The following is a 13,415-nucleotide window of genomic DNA, read 5'->3' as shown; positions in this document are numbered from 1 at the left end:
AAAATGCCAAATAACAGGCTGTGTCACAGCTAAGGGGACAGTTACAGAGAGCACTTCTGCCTGCCTGCAAAGTAGAAACACATTAACACATTTTATAAAACAATGCCCTCTTGAACTAAGAGGCTGTTGAAAGATGTATCCACCACACATGCACAAAAAAGCAGCGCGCACCAAGGTTGTGGATTAAACAGGTTTCTAACACATAAATGACATAATGATCCAGTCCAGGCATCATTCACTGCTAATTCTGCTTGGTGAAGATGCCTTCCTGCTTACAGTTCTGCATATTACAAAGCAGAGCAAAAAAATATTTTAAACTATCTTCTGACTCCCAGGCTAAGTTGAAGAGCCTTGTAAGGCTATGCTTCCTCACAGCTTTAATCGATTTCAGCTATAACTTCATTTGCTATGCCTGACAGTGTAAACTTCACCCTTCCCAAGAATTAAGAAGAAAATAACATTTCATACTCCCCCACAAGCAGCGTATGGAAAGCACAAAACAGAACCGCTGCACACATACCCCCCAATTAAACTGGTCTCTGTGGAAACTAATAACTTTCCACAGTATGCACTGTAATCCAAGTAATAATTTTAAACAGGCATAAGCTGCAGTGTGCTGAACTAAGGCATTCTTACCTTGTGAAGGGTGCTTGAAGACATTTAGTTACAGTAAGAGAGGAGAATGTGCATGTTGCCAAGTGTTTGCCATGCACCGGGGCTATGCCTTGCCCCACATCTGCGCACGCACACACCAACTGGGTGCGTGTGCTCCCTAGGTAGAGAAAGAGCACCAGGAAAGATAAGTAGCAGCGATAATGCCCCAGCTTTATGTCTCAATCAGTAGCGAGCTGAGCTGGAGGAACCATTTGAGATGAAAAGGGAAACTATTCCAAGAAACAAGATCTTTTTTTCTCCTCTGGATGCAAAGAGCTTTGCTTGGGTGACCTATAATACCTTAACACAAAAATCTTCACAACCCACCTCCCTCCTGAGCCAGGGAGCTGCACATGTCAAATGACACCACACAAACAATGCACAAAGACTTTAACAAAAATACTAAAGAACCCCTTACCTTTTAGTCAGAATAAGTGACAGATAACAGTCATGAGAAACTCAGTTGGCACAGTTGCTGTACGTATTTCTCTGCGGACTTCTTTTTAGTGGTCCCAAAAGCACTGAACATAAAAAACCTCCAGCCTGCCTGCTTCATTCTTCAGCAACAGAGATACATGCTGTCACGGTAACGCAAAAAAAAAAAGCAAAAGGAACTATAGATCTTAGTTTTTAAAGCCTTTGTGCTTGTAGGGAAGAAAAAGAGGGAGTAGGGAAAAGGAGAAACAGAGCAAACACTTTTTCTAAGAGAAATGTGGTCTTGGCTATGTAAGCAACCACAGCACAGAAACACAGAAACATGCAGTTTGAATTTCCCTGTTTGCAAGCTCCTTTGGAAAAATAAAAAAAAAATTCGGTCTTTAGGGGAAAAAAATCAAATGCATGGATGGGGGGAAGGGAGAGGAGGAGGGTACTGCTCCTATGTGACATACATATGGAATGAGCATTAGAACAATGCTGACAGGACAGCTAAGCAACTGCACTCTGGGGCAGCAGTTTTCAAAGCAGAGCTTTTGCAGCTTTGCAGAAAGGAGAGGAAAACAATTCAAATAATAACAAAAAAAAAAGCCCTCCGCAGATGGGGGGGAAAAAAAGAAAAAGGAAAGAAAAAGAAAAGAAAGGAGCTGTTAATTCACGAGGAACTACCAGACTTTAAAAAAAAAAAAGAAAAAGAAAAAAAAATAGTTGGCTAATTTCTGAAAGGGGGGCGGGTGGGAACCGCCGCGACTGCTTCCCAGCGATGCAAGCAGAAGCCTTGATGTCTAGTGCACTTACATTTTATGCTGCGCACAGTGGGTCCCCTCCTCCCTGCCTGCCTCCCTCCTTCTCTCCCTCCCTCCCTCCTTCCCTCCGCCCACCCTGCCGAGGAAGCTCTCTCTCCCAGGGGACAAGAATTCCAGTGGACCCAATTAACACTGTACTTTGCTGGCTCCTTGGTATGATCGATATTAAGTAAGAGGAGTTTTAGCAGCATTGAAAAATAAAGCAGCCATGTAATGTGTGCCTGATGGAGACTGCATTTTTCCTCCTACGTCTCTACTCCCCCAGTCTCGAAACAATCCAACGCAGCAGAAAAAAACAATTTCAAAAGCATGTGCCAGTACCAGTGATCCAAGCTGCATCAGATATTTGTTAGGAACTTGATGGGAGCCCTCGGCTGCTCATTTCACGAGCTTCGGCAGTACTTTAATAAAGTGGATTTACAAATCAATGGAAGGAATCCAAAGGTTCACAAACAGGCTCTTTCATCAGGTCCGCTGCCTGACTGTACAGGAAGTTTGCTGAAGGGGTCTGGGGACTGTTTCACCAGCACACTTGTTTTCAATGGACTCCCAACAACATGACTTGTTTGGTTTGGTGAAAGAAAGGCAGTAAGAGGTTCACTGCTTTAAGGGAATGCAGCCTAGTGTGTTTACTGCTTCATTCCTGAAGCACGTGTGACAAGGCATCCTACAAATTGCAAATTATTTTAATTTGAAGGGGGAAGTTGTTGGGAGGCAGTAACCTTCTTTGGTCCTGTTTTCCCTGATCTATCAATCACCGATTGCCATGTAAAAACAATCTACTCCAGGCTCTCTCTATAGAGGAAAAGCAATTACTAGCATTAACTCTTGCAGTTGCAAATTAATACAATACAGTCCACAACTGATGGAGTCTGCCTGCAAAGCCATTAATCTAAGAGTAAATGGGTGGTTTGCTTAAATCCAACTGGACTGAAATTCACAGGTTAAGTGCTCCCCTTTCCCTTTCCATAATTCTATATGAATTTGTAGAACTCAGTGGAAAGAAAAGAAAGCCATATTTATTTGCTGTGGCCAGTACAATTCCACGCTAACAGTATCCATCAGTGAAACTGACTACAATTACAGGATCTCAGCACCAGTAGCTGCTTTTCCTTTTTTGTTTCTGGGGTGGCCATGATCTTCAAATTAAACCCAATAAATAGCACTGAGCAATATCCTTGATTGAGCAGCTGGGTTGACCACTGATTTGAATCCATTCTGTTAAATTAATGTTAGATTACATTTCCATACAAATAAGATCAATTAAAAATACTCATAAAACCATGAGATCAAAGGCAGTGAAGAGTTAAATTAATTAACTCAAAAGGCCTCCAATTAAATAATGTTAAGGTTATGATTCTCCCTCTAGCTAACAGAGGGGAAAAAACCCAGCAGCAGGACAAATTTCTGTTAGTGACTACAAGCAGTAGATCCAAATATCACAGCATTTGTCACAAATTCTGTATGATGCCAAGTAACATCCTTCACAGTTAGATAAATGTGGGGCATGCCTAAATCCCAAGCAGTGGTCAACTATCCCAAGGGATATCACAAACCAAAGGTTTATTTACGTGGGAAGATCCAAAAGAGTGCAGCTACACTGCTTATAGACATGAAGGCACGTTTCTTGAGCTATAGTAATTCCAGGCTCATGTACTTGCACCTGTATTTGTGCTAAAGATACTGCACAAGTATCTTTTAGCTGACATGGTTTTCTTGAGCAAAAAGGGAGAGGGAAGAAGTACCCCTGATTAACACAGCGCTAAGCAGGACAACACTGGGTCCAATTTCAAAGAGAGGAAAATAAAAAACCTTCACTGGAAATGACGGGATTTTATGTAGCTCATCATGTTTCCCAGTTGTTACTGATCCAGCACCACAGCATGGCAAACTGGATTTGAAATGAGATAGAGAGATCACTGGTAATACCAACCTGATAGTCCAGAGCCAGCAAAATCACATTTCTCTTTCAGTCCTCTAACCTAAATTAGGGGGCAATGCTAATTGGCTACAATGTCCCTGAAAGTGGCCTAAACCTTGCACACAATGCTTCTCTGGACAAGGGGATCAAATCACTTGGCAATTGCTTTGGGACAACATCAGAGTGAATGAACACATACATACAGTCACCCTGGCAAATTTTTTAAACAGAAGAACACTTTAATAAGGATATAATGCACTGAATCTATACTGGGGGCCAGTGGGTGGCTGCATTTTGGGAAAGGTTGAGGTTTACAGCCACAAAGGGGCACATAAGTGCTCTTGGAACCTACAAATGATCCTTCAGTTTGTCTGTCATCTCAACACTCCCAGGCACTGGGAATGTCTTTGTTATCCCCATTTTGGAGATGATGATTTGATGACTGAAAGCCTAAATTGCCTCCCCAAGGAGATGCAAAATGTGTTGGAGAATAGCAGGAAACTGATTCCAGGCTTTTCAAGTCCCTTACTTGTGAAGACTGTTCTTGTTTCAAGCACAATCAACTGAATTTGACATATTTTTAAAGTCAAGCTTTGTTCCTTAAAAAAATAACAGCACCATTCTAGACTACTCAAGTTTGAATCAAAGCACTATTAATGGTATTTGAGGAGCATCTCTGCTCCTTAAAATTCTGCATGTGTATTCACTCTCAAGTTTTATTCCAAATAAAAATTCACACTATTTTACTAGAAAATAATTTAAAGATTGTTCAACAATTACAGTCCCTGTTTGGTAGGACACTTCAAGTCAGTGGGGAGTTCAGTGAAAGGACACTTCATATGTGTGAAGAAAAAGGGATAGAAAACATTTCTCAAAATAAGCAAGTATTCCAGGATCAGACCCAGTTATTGGTCAATGTCCTCTTAAAGTAAAAAATCTTGAATGCCACAGTGAAGGTCCTGGTCCCTGGCTGCCAACAAAACAAGCCCTTCTGTTGCTGGAGGCAGGGAAAGAGGGATGTGCCGCAGTCCTGACCCGGGCAAGAGACTCCTAGAAAGAGTCTGCCATGCACAGCGTCCTGGTGGAGCTGCCTGTTCTGCCTGGAGGCCTCCTTCTCCCTGGACAGCCTCTGCACACCCCACCTGACAGGGACAGTGCAGGGAGATCAGCATCACCCAACACACAGGCCGCCACCACCAGACATGGGACCCTGATAATCCCACAAACAGAATCCACAGAACAGGACATATTTAGCCTAGGATGTGCCGCAGTCCTGACCCGGGCAAGACACTCCTAGAAAGAGTCTGCCATGCACAGACGTCCTGGTGAGCTGCCTGTTCTGCCTGGAGGCCTCCTTCTCCCTGGACAGCCTCTGCACACCCCACCTGACAGGGACAGTGCAGGGAGATCAGCATCACCCAACACACAGGCCGCCACCACCAGACATGGGACCCTGATAATCCCACAAACAGAATCCACAGAACAGGACATATTTAGCCTAAAATAATTAGGAGGAAGAAGCACTGTTCTCAGAATCTGCTTTACTCACATGAAAGGCAACTCCATGTAAGCTGTAAGGAATACCTAGCCGAAGCCCAAGATGGAAAGATGCATCAAAGAAAAAGAGTTGCTACCAAAAGAGAAAGAAGTCAGTATTACTACCTGAGGGCAGGAACTAGTGATTGCTAAGGGGGCAGTGCTATGTGACCCAGAGGAAAAGCTATGAAAATTTCTCTCTTTTCTCCTTAGGAAACTATATTGGGAAGTGGCAGGATTTATAACTCTCTTTGGAGAACCATAACCTATCTGGGTACCCCCAAGAACGTATGACCGAAATCACAAACATGGAAGATTAGCTATGTAAAGCTAAATGGTGTAACAGAATTTCTAACAGCTAATCCACTTTATTACAGGCATCATCAACTCTGTTCATCATTATATAAGCCTCCCAATTCAACTGTTCTCAAAGACTACAGCCTTTGGCACTATTTAAAGTTGCTTACAGTTTCTTTCAAATATACTCATTTTGATTATTAAAAGGGAAATAAATTGGTAGGCTTTTCTCTCTTTATATCTGTTTTCATAAAGTACAATAGATACTAGAAATTACAAAAGTAGAGAAAACATTTAACATTTAACACACCTCAGCTTCATAAAATCAATACTCAAAAACAGAAACAAGGCTGAACACGTGGTGATGTGGTCTTTGCTCAAGAATGTGAAAAAATGTCTGCAGATATTTTAAATATTTACCAAATGAAGGGGATGTATATCAGGTTGCAGAGCTCTGCATTAAACACACTTTCAAGAGATGATGATTCATGTTAATGTACACCAGTAGGGTTGGAGGTTTGCTTTGTTCTTTTTAATTTCTAATTACATTTTAGTATCAGAATAAACAAAGAACACATAAAGCCAGAAACTAAACCTAAACTAAAATAAAGGAAAAACAACCTTTTAAGGCACTTAACATCAGAGAAGGTTAGCCAGCCAATTACAATTTACAACCAGGCAGTAAACCATGGTGAGGTTCAGCTGACTAATGCTCTGCACCATTATGTAGCAAGTACCAAAGATAAAAGGCCAATTTCCTATTTGAAAATTGGGTTTCAGTAATGTGCAGCTGCCACTCTGTGGGGCTCGGTGATTACCTCCCTGACAGCATCCACCACGGAGGTCCAAAAATCCCAAATGGAGCTGCAGCGCCCACTGCATCCCCTTCCATTCCCCAGCTCTTCAGAAGGTGTTCAGACATCCCAGAGAGGCGTGAGGGGCTCGCTGTAGTCTATGCCAAAGCAACCACGCCTTGGTGAACTGGGAATTGGGAAGTCTTGTTTACATCCTCACGATCATAACAAACTCTCTAAAGGCACTTTATTCCAAGTGACAAACAATTTTGACTGGATCTAATTTTCACATTTTTAACGTCCTTATTCAGTGGGTCTGCAAAACAGACCCTCCTGGGGAAGGTGCTACAAAGTATAGTAGAACATAACTTAGAAAACAAAAGTTATTTCTTACCACTCCCACCAGAGAGTCTCTTGCTCTGTACGAGGAGGGTGGTGAATGACACTGCACACAAAACTCTGACTGCAGCACAGATAAGCAAACCTAAATTAATTTTAAACAAGACTGAACAGCATTGCTGTTCGCAACAGTGAAGCTACAAATATCAGCACAGACCACATAAATCTTATCAGGGTCCAGGGGGCTCTGACCACAGACCATACCATGATAAAGCATCTGTTACTGTGGCTTCATGGCAAACACAACCACTCAGGCAAGCCTGGTTAAAGCAGCTGGGACACTTTTCATGATTCTGACCGTAGCATTAGAAAGATCTGTAATTTACTGGGGAGGGAGGAGATCTTTCTAGAATGAACTGAAATAAAAAATTTAAAATTTAAAATAGCATTGGAATAAATTCATACTACTTAGCTGTAAGTGCTTGGTTGTGGTTCCCAAGGCAGCTACAGGTAGTGCTGTACAGCTCCTGGGGCATCTGCCTGCCCCACTGAGTACATGGTCAGCCTGGGATGCTGCTGCTGCCAGCTTGATGCAGCCCATCCTAGCAGGTATTTAGGGCTCCATGAGGTATGTCTCACCCCTATCCCTGATCCGGCTCACACTGAGCATGAACACAGGACAGAGCTCTTCTCAAGCAGTTTTTCTATAAAACACCTCCAACCACTTCTCCCAGCATAGACTGAGTTACCAGGCTTTGGTTCCTTCTCTGCAGCAAGGAAAACTTCCCCCACCGCTCTGGTTTGGCAGCTTAGGGACAGAGCTGGCTCAAAAGCAGAGAGAGACATGCATCCTAACAGAGCCAAAAGAGCTTGCAGTGTTGGTTAGGGCATACCAGCCAAAATCTACTGAAGAAGCAACTACATGGCATAGGGGGAAGGGAGAATAAGTATGCATAAGAGCATTACAAATACCTAAGAAAATTGCTATGTAGCGGTCTGTGATTTCACTGAGAAGATTATATGATGGTATGGCTCTATTGCTAATTTTGGTTACCGATACATCAGGCCTTTCTATAGGATATTGGCATACAACATGGAATATATTTCAAGTGTCACTTCACTTGAATATGTATCTCCAACACATGCTAATAACAGTTCAAATGAAAAACTATACCACATCACAGATGCTCACATCTATTACCTTCGAAGACAGAAACTAACTGCTAAGCGTCACTCCTCAGAAATGGAGAGAGAATGTGGGAAAAGAGATGGATAAATTTGGCAAGAGATCGCAAACGCCTAGGATTTCTGTCTCCCGCTCACTGCAAGCTTGCATCCTTTACTCCTTCTCCAGTTTTATTTTAGCAGCAACTTTTCTAAGCACCTTTTGCAAGCCAGCTCAAGAAAACATGAAGTGTTTTGGCACATCCCACCACCACAACCCTGTCACTGTGGTCAAGCAGTCAAAACCCTCATCAATGTATTTTCAGAATATGCGTTGCATCGGAGTAGTCAAAACCACTCCTTGTTATATGCGGACTCTCCTCTATGAGTCTCCTTCTGGGAAGATTCTGGAAAGATACAACTTGTAGGGGATCTTCAGGCACACCAGGAGGGGGTGATTACTGAGCTCACCCTCCCATTTGAGGGGCATCCCTGAAGGTCAAGCTGTAGCTCAAGTATGTTAGTTCCAGATTAGTAGGTAAAAATACTATTTTCTCCTCTGATGCCTTGTTTTCCACTGGTCTGGTAATGATTTTTCTCACCAAAGCTCTTCCCCACTCCTTTCCCCTCTTCCCCTGCCCACCTTCCCCCCAGAAATGCTTCATATTCTATGATTTGCCTATATAGGTCTCAGTTACCATTTAGAGAGGAAGAAGGAGAAAATAGAGAAATCACTCTGAAAGACCATCTATTTCTAACAGATTTCCAGCATGGCCAGGCTGATGTGCCCATTCTTAGGAGGGGTTGGATTAGTGTAATTGTCTTACAATTTTGACAGTTTCTGTCTTTCTCAGAACAAATGTTCTACAAGTAATGCCCTATTTCCTAAATGTCATCAAGTCACAATTTCCATCCATTTTGGGGAGGTCTTCTGAAGTGGAGTGCATGGGTCTTTAATGTAACTTGTGCCCAGGACTACTTCTTCAAAGGATACAAAGCTGGTTGCTATGGTTGCTGAAGGTTAAAACTCAGGGCTGATACCTTTATCAAACCCAAGCACCAGCTGTGGGAATGAGTCCTGAAGCTTGTGGATGCTCCACAAAAGCAGCTTCAGGGCTAGAGGTCCTGGAAAAAGGAGCTGGAAGTGAGCAGAAGAGAAAATGCAGCATCCTGTTAGAAAAAGGCAACTGGATGGTCTAACCTTGGTGGATTGGTAGAAGAGAGGAACATGCCACTAAAAAGAGGAAATAATAAAAGATCAGGTCTCCCCTTTCAACTTAGTTTCAATGTATGTGACTCCAAGTCTGGCACAGTAATAGATATGTATCAGCCCTCTGGTAATCCTGGGACTAAACGGCATTCACTAACATGGGCTTCAAATCCCAAAGGCAGGGAGGATGGGAACTCAGCAGGTACAGTCTGCTTTTCAAGGCAATCCTCAACCAGCCTCAGGAGGACCTCCAAACTCTTGGTTTGCTCTCTCCACCAAAGACGAAAAAACAAAGCCCAGAAGAATCCATTTTCCTTAGATCCTACAGTATTGTCATGAGAAGAAAATTTGCAGCTTCATCTGTTTTCATAGCCTCTCATCAACTCCCTAGACCAACACAAGGAAGAGGGGAGAGGAGCAGGGGTGAATAAATTTATGTTGTCCTGGTTGCTGCTTTCCTAAGTCATTTTGAACTCATCCTTCCTCAGCAAGTAGAAAGGTCAAGAGCAGTGCTGGACATCCATGACAGGAGACTCAATGGGCAGAAGACAGAGCAGCACCATCTCCACCATGTGTGCCATGATTCACTTGTGCCAGGGCTCAATGACCTCCACTCCAAAGCTCAGGTTGGGGTCTGTAGCTTATGCACTGTATTAGAGTTCAAACCTAGACTTCACAGCTCCTAAACTTCTGATATTTTACACAGAATAAAAATGTCAGAGCAAAAGACATCCATGTCACTTGCACCGAGCCATCTCCCACCCCATCTGAAGGTAGGAACCTGAGCGAAAATGTGACAAAATCAGAACTGCAGCCCATAATATCCAGCACTATACAAAAATGAGGGCAGAAAAAGAGAAATGGGATAAAATGCAGCATATCCTGTGAGGTTCAAGTTGTGGCAAACAATGGAGACAAGAGGTCAGGGTTCACCATATAGAAAGCAAAGACTTCAGTTTAATTGTTACTAAGCTATGTGGTACATGAATAATAGGGTTTATGGATGTTCCTGGCAGAGACAGAGGGAAAGCCATCCTCTTGGGGCAGCTAAGTGCTTGACTTCTGTGTATTTTTATGTGTTTGTCAAACACTTAGACACTATAGGCACTTAGAATCCTTTAAATAAATAAAATGCACTGCGTTAGTTCAGTGCAAAAAGGCACTGTATCAATGCATGTTAACCACTTTCAATGGAAATTATAACAGGGTATGGGCATAAGTGCAGCCAAAAGAAAACCTTAATAAAAATATAAGGTAGGAAGAAGAGAGGGGAGGAAATGTAAGGCTGGCAAAATTGCAGCCTAAAAAGAATCAGAACAGTAGATCTGAGAATAGCTCAGATCATAAAACAGGGCAGGAGAGAAAGCACCTCCTGTTTTACTGCGACTGGGCCAGCTTACATTTCATTAGAGGGAATCCAGGATAGGCAATTGTGTAATCAAGAGCCAGACAGCTTTACTCATTTATAATTAATTCAGAGTACTTTGAAAGTGAGCTTAGAAAATAGCCAAGTGCTTCCCTTCAAGGAAACCTCTTGTAATGTTTCTGCAGGGCACTGCAAGCAAAGTAGAAGTTGTTCAGCTGAAGACAAAAGGTTTTCTCCTGACATAAATGAATAAAGTGTTACCACAGGCAGTGAAGCGGAGAACATGGCCCATCCTGAAGGAAAGCTTTCATCCAAGCCCTGTATTTTTACAGCAAGAAACACCATTCTGGACTGTTTTACACCATTTAAAGGGTCAAGAGAAGTCTCAATACATTATGGACTGAGACGCAAACTATTCAGTCTTCTATTTACTGTACATAGACAACTGTTCCCTTAGAGGCAAGCACGACTTTTGGCTCCAAAACCACAACCAGCACTTCCATCTACCCACAGCACTTGCCAGAAGAGTGGGCCTTAAACCCCAGCAGGGTTGCACTGTCCCCCACCCTTCCCACCACTCTGCGTTGGTGGCAGAGCCCTGAACGCTGGCACTGCTTGTTTGTTCAGATCCTCAGGTATTCATTAGCTGTCCTCTGCCCACACAAATAATTCAGAAAGTTAAATACCGCCTTCCGTTTCGTGTAGTTACTAATTCATCCACACTTAGCCTCTCATCTGTAATTCACATTGACATTAATGAAGAGACAAATATGTGTGTAACAGAACAGAGGCAGTCCAAAATAAATGAGAAAAAATGTGGTCACCAGAAACCAATTATACATTCAAAACTGTATTGTGGAAATCACCGGAGTGTTGAAATCAAGTGAGAAGGAAACGTACCAAAACCACACACTTGGACTGGGGGAAGAAGGGGGGTGCAGGGATGAAGTTGCTAGCACATACAGTCAGTCTCAGCCTCATGGAAAAGAATATAAATATTTAGACATGAACAGACCTCTTAAAATACAGTTGCAGAGTCTGCTGGCACATGGACAAACATACAATAAGCCCACCAATGTGGAGACACAAATCAGGTAAATCAGACATGAAATTGGCAGGCAACATGCGCAAGATGCATTTTGTAAAGGCAAAAATGTGTTCACCACCAAATACAAAGATGATTTTCCACGACAATCTGAAGCTGCACTGTAAAAGAAATAAATATTAAATATTTAAGGCTGTTCACCTAAATGCTATCAACTGAAGCAAATGGTGGCTTTTTCTTCCACCAGCACTCTTCTTGCTACAACAAAAAAATGAAGGATTTAAAGAGAAATACTTGAACAGTCTTGCTACTTTGAAAGCAGGGCCATCTTCACAGATGGCCCTGAAAGAGTTAACTGCTTCAGAGCTCAGATATTCTCCTTCCCATGTCTCACGGTAAGTACTAGAAGATTTATGTGCAATGAATTTCCAATTACTGATCTGCACCAGCTGGGCTGTCAATCAGCCTGCCTATACAGTGCATGCCTTCACCTCACCATGTTCTCCTTGCATGTAGAAGCACACACAAAAGCATGTAATTCCTATATTCCTACCAAGTGGAGTAGGTGAAATGCTGCTTTGGACTTTCCTTGCTACTCCAGTCTACGAGACAGGCATTATTTTCTCACCATGGTGTCCAGGAGAACAATTCCAGTCATGACTTTGAGACATCAAAGAGTATTTCAAAAGTGGAGTGACATTTCCTACCAAGGTTATTCCCATTAGCAGTCATTTGCAGGGAATGCAGGTTATGAGGGAAATCTGGGAGGGACGCCCTAGGATCAGGACACAAAATTCTCCTACGCTGGTATATGAGGTCCAGACACAAAGGATTAAAGAAAAGAAAAAAAACTCACTAACCTATGGAAGTCTTTAATTATGATTTTGCCCAGATAAAAAAGTACAAAGTTTTCGTACAACTAGATACAGGAACTTCAGAATCTTCAAAAAGCTCATCAGATTCACCTGAACTCCCAATAAATTTATCTCCCAATAAATACTAAATTCCTTCATGGGCATCTCACAGTTTCAGCTCAGTATACATTAAAAGTTCATGAAAACAGGCATCCTACTCAAGGTCATCAACCAACCCATTTTAATGGATTATCATTTATTTATTTAATACTTGGAGTCGTTCTTAGCACCACCGCACATTCTTTACTTAATTTCTCAGCCATATGACTAAGGGAAATGCTTGAATCAATAAACCTTCGCAGAACAAGAGTAAGCAATATAACCAGTGATTAAATCTTGGTTTTGATGTAGAATTCAGCCTGAAGAAGCATAATTAAAAAAAGAAAAACCTAACCACAAAGCTCAGAAAAAATATTTTCCTCTCCTGTTTTCTAAGATTTCACTAAGCCATATCCCTGAAATAAAAAAAAAAACAAAACAAAACCAAAACAAAACATCATAGACATGGCATCATCCTTGAGACTTTGCCTGTTACAACATGGTATTACCCCAGGCTGTTGTTTTTGCACCTGCATTTCACTTCCTAACCTGGGTTACAGAGAACATAATTCCTGAAAGGTTAATTAGCAGCTATGTAAACAGCAAATGCTCGCTATGTATCAGAGTGAGTGTGTTTCACTGCAAAGGCTGAGCATCCTGCGAAGGGCAGGACTTTGAGATACAGCACCAAGCCAGATCCTTTAGCAGGACCCTTAAGTTTTTTGTGCCTGTAGAGGCCTTACCAGAGCATTCTGGAAATTTTCATCCAGACTCGCCTGCCTATAAATAGAGCTGCAGCTCCCGGGGGCTGTGTGGCTGTGTGCTGCTGGTGTGCTCCGAGTTGCTAAGGAGATGGCAGAGCGAAGGCACAAACCGCGTGGGGAAACCGAGAGGA

General features: G+C 42.4%; 1 protein-coding gene across 1 annotated transcript in view; it reads right to left on the bottom strand.

Annotated features, from left to right (window-relative positions):
- Window positions 1-1,851, bottom strand: part of FAT3 (FAT atypical cadherin 3) — a 338,586-nt gene extending 336,735 nt beyond the window's left edge. Inside the window, exon 1 of the mRNA XM_008634940.2 lies at window positions 1,073-1,851. The gene's annotated coding sequence lies outside the window, so the exon portion shown is untranslated. The remainder of the gene's footprint in view (window positions 1-1,072) is intronic.
- Window positions 1,852-13,415: the final 11,564 nt, after the last annotated feature.

The sequence above is a fragment of the Corvus brachyrhynchos genome, unplaced genomic scaffold (genome assembly GCF_000691975.1).
Source record: "Corvus brachyrhynchos isolate BGI_N302 unplaced genomic scaffold, ASM69197v1 scaffold44, whole genome shotgun sequence".
Lineage (NCBI taxonomy): Eukaryota > Metazoa > Chordata > Aves > Passeriformes > Corvidae > Corvus > Corvus brachyrhynchos.
This window is presented reverse-complemented; position numbering and strand designations above follow the sequence as displayed.